The sequence below is a fragment of the Adiantum capillus-veneris genome, chromosome 28 (genome assembly GCF_014529385.1).
Source record: "Adiantum capillus-veneris isolate H3 chromosome 28, ASM1452938v2, whole genome shotgun sequence".
Lineage (NCBI taxonomy): Eukaryota > Viridiplantae > Streptophyta > Polypodiopsida > Polypodiales > Pteridaceae > Adiantum > Adiantum capillus-veneris.
The window spans coordinates 88,312,826-88,316,820 of NC_140958.1; positions in this window are offsets into that span (position 1 = coordinate 88,312,826).

Consider the following 3,995-nt stretch of genomic DNA (forward strand, 5'->3'; position numbering starts at 1 on the left):
GTGATGGAGAAAACGGCCTTCTGGGTTATTGTAAATCACTTACAAGAGAAGCTAAAACTTACAAGAGCATTCTCCAAGCTCAACAATGTGAGATTGTTTGCCTTTCACATTTACATTCTACAGATCAGGTTACCATTTTGCAACATAAAACAGAGGTACAAGAACTGAAAGGAAAGGTACGAAGTTGTCAAATGAAGGACACCATCTTGGGTGGTCGTATCCGAAAGAAGAAATTGCGCAATCTTGAAACATTGCAGGTTGCATCAGGAGGTCTCAAGAAAAGAATCCGAGCATTAAGGTGATGCTTCTTGGTTGGCTACATTGTCTTAGTTAAGTAATCTCTTTGTTTTTTCTTGTTATGCATTGTTTTCATGTGCCTAAATAGTGTTAGTGAAGCAAATTTTCTGTTATTTACTTATGCATTGTCTTCATGTAGAGATTCAATCTATCCTGACAAGGAAAACATTGACCCCAAAGCCAATATAGGAAAGAGATTGAAGCCACTTATAAGTAGAAGCCTGGCAGCAGATATAGTACATGACAAGAACTTTAAGGTTCTACAAAGAAATGTAGTGGACCGCTTTATTTCAGAGAACTCAGTGCCTGCAAAAGAGATACAAGGCACACTTGATTCACTTGGTGTAAGCAAAAGAGGATATTCGGCTATCCAAAAGTCTGTCTCATCCATCTTTGTTAGGAAGGGTATAAAATCCAGACTTCTACCATCAGCCTCAAGTGTTTGGAAAGAGAGGCTTCAGCTTAACGAGGCACAGGGAGACTATCTTGGACAGCCCTTTCATATTAAAGCAACTTACAGTGGCCATGGAGCGAACATGGCATATGATGAGTTCAACAATATTTTTATGGACCTGCGGATACTACAGAAGAGAATGGTGGAGTTTTACAACATCACATTTGAAGAGTCACGTGGACTATTACATTTTGTGTTAAAACTGGATGAGTGTGAGCTTGTTAAAGAGAAAAAGCTAGAGTGTGTTACTATTACTTTAATGAATAGAGCCCTCTCAAAGTGTCCCAGTGATGATCCTTTATATTTTAGTGTTCAATCAGAATCTAACATATGGTGGCTTGGTGCGTTTGAGGTAAGCGATATTCTCAAGTAAGCTCAAATGTTCATATCTACTTAAGTCTCATTTATTTTGTGTTGCAGGTAAAGAAAGAAGATCATGAGATTCTATATTGGGTGTTCCATCGAACTAATATTCCGGAGCTGATTGATCGACAGACTAACCAGGGAGAGGTACTACGTCTAGATGGAAGGGGAGACTTTCAAGTTCAGTGGCATCTTGTAGGTGACCTTAAAACATTAAAGTGCATGTATAATTGTGGAATGGGTGCAATGGCAAAGTCACCGTGTTTGTTCTGCATGGAGCCTGCAAAGGTCATGGACCCAAAGTGGTGGAGAAAAGCTCCAACACGTCACATTGAGGATCCTGCTTTTCGACCAGTTTTGAAAATACCACTTGTGAATGTCCACATTTGTACAATGCATGCCCTTTGTAGAATTGTAGAGAAATTGGTCTACTTATACATCGGGTTTGCTTGGAAGATTAAGAACTCTGCAGAACGACAAGTAGCCTTGCAGTGCTTAGAAATGGTACTGTCGGATATGGGGCTTCATGGTGGCAATGTGAAAATCCAGCGGGATGAAAAGAGATCAACTGCTGAGAAGGATGTCCCATGCAAACCATCCATCGGTGGGGTGAAGGCACGGAGGTTTTTATCTAAGCCCCAAGGTACAAGAGATCCAAAGCTAACAAAACATGGAAAAATATATAACACATCTTATGTTAGCAAGGTAGAGTATCAGAGCTGGAAAAAGCTACATATTGCAGTCAAAGACCACGAACCAACTACTCGTAACGCGAAGGCTGAGGTTTGGCGATCAATAGACATCCTATTTTTGATGTGCGACAAAGATGACTGGTCACAAGGTGATATGAACAAGTTCAAGGAAAATCTCAACCTTCTGAAAAAATCATTCAAGACAGCATGGACAGACACCCAGATTACTCACTACATGGTATTATAATGTATTCTTTCTCTCTTATGTGCAAATATGTGATTGTAAAACATTCTCACTAATCTGTTTTCATATCCAGCACATCATCTTCAATCATTTGCCATATTTTATACAGAAGTATGGGAACCCGGCAATATGGAATACCCAAGGGATGGAAAAGTCTCATTACATGGCGAGAAATGCTTATTTCAGGCACACACGACATGGTGGCTCTCGAATCAAGGCTAACAGTTTGAGAGAACTATTTGAATGGTTCTATCGTAGAATCATTCATCAAATGCAGGCAAAAGAAGTCTTGGCAAATTCAGCAACAGCACAAGCCATCAGACATTTACAACAACAAAAAGCTAAAAGATCAATGGCATACAACAACTCCGGAGCTCGTGAAAGTCAACGAAAGTGGAGAGAGACAATGGTGTATGTGAATCACAAGTGGAGAAAGATACTCTGAGTGGATGACATTGTACAAAATTTATGTAATACATGATCTTATACAATTGGTACTTGAAGTGTATCAAGATTTTGCAGGTTCAATTTTGTTTTTTGGCACGTCACCCTTGTAACGAATCATGAGATGTTTGCCATACTCTAAAAGTTCATCTGGGTTTTGTCTACCAAGAGCTAGTGCCATTGCTGTGTAGGTGTAGTAATACGCTTCCCGACCACCTGTATAGCCTGGGCAGTAACCAAAACAATCTCTAGCAAACACTTTGTCCACAAGAATGACTTTATCTGCACTTTTGGGCAGCACCGGTCCACCCAAGAAGCGTGATAGTGTCTTGAATGTGTAAGTTGCTATTGAACCCTCTTGTGACATGGAATTGTGAAAAACTACTATCGGCGACTCGCAGAGCTTTGAAAGGTACTGTGCTAGGGCCGCATCCCTTCCTCGATACTCTCTTGTCCGGCGCCGAAGGAAGTCATCCTTGTCAGCAATCCAAGATTGCACATACAATGTCAGAAATGACACAAACAGAGAGAGAGAGAGAGAGAGAGAGAGAGAGAGAGAGAGAGAGAGAGAGAGAGAGAGAGAGAGAGAGAGAGAGAGAGAGAGAGAGAGAGAGAGAGAGAGAGTTACCATGAAGCTCTCATCCTGCAGAAAGAGGTTTTCTTGCCACAGGTCTACAGATGTAGTTGACCCCTGACCTGAATGGTTAAACCAATCCTCCACTTCTTTGTTACTTTTCGATGGTCTTAGGCTTTGTCTTATTGCTTGGAAGGTGGCTTCATCAAGTAGTGTCTCCTTGTATTTTTCAGCTTTCTCAAAGCATCTTTGAAGGCATTCCATTGGATTGCTAGATGTTTCCATTGCTTCATCATCACTACTATCCTCTGAAACAAATCCACTCCTCTCCTCTTGGACTCTGGAAATAATAGCTAGGGAGAAATCCTCCCTTAAATAAAACACACTTTGCACATCATGTAAGAAGATATAGGTCCTGTCTCCAATCCTGAAGTCAGGCACAGATGGCAACATCATCTGAGCATGCTTCTCAGTGAAGTTACTGACATCCAATGGAAGTTTGATTTCTGTGGTTTTCACAGAGAGCATCTTACTTCTTTGTACTTCAATTGCCTCAACCTCAAGGTCGACTGTGTCTTCAACCTCCTCGACTTCTTGCATATGAGTTGTCTCCTCGCATTCCTCATCTGGTGCTGCATCCTGCTCCTCTAACACCTCATCAGGATTCTGCATGAGGAATCCAAACAGGCTGTTGAGGTAAATCATAAAGCCAAAGGCTTCCTGAATGAGTTTGCATTCTTTTTGGTGCAAAGGGCAGACTGAATGTCGGCAAGAGGGTGGTAATTCCCTATACTTCTTCACTCCCTGTCCCTTTCCACCACAGTCATTTAAATGCACAAGAGTCATAGTAGGCAGAACAACCCTTCCTACCTGCACCATCACTTCAAACTTATCTCTGTAGGACTGCAAGAAATTACTGTGCTGAGC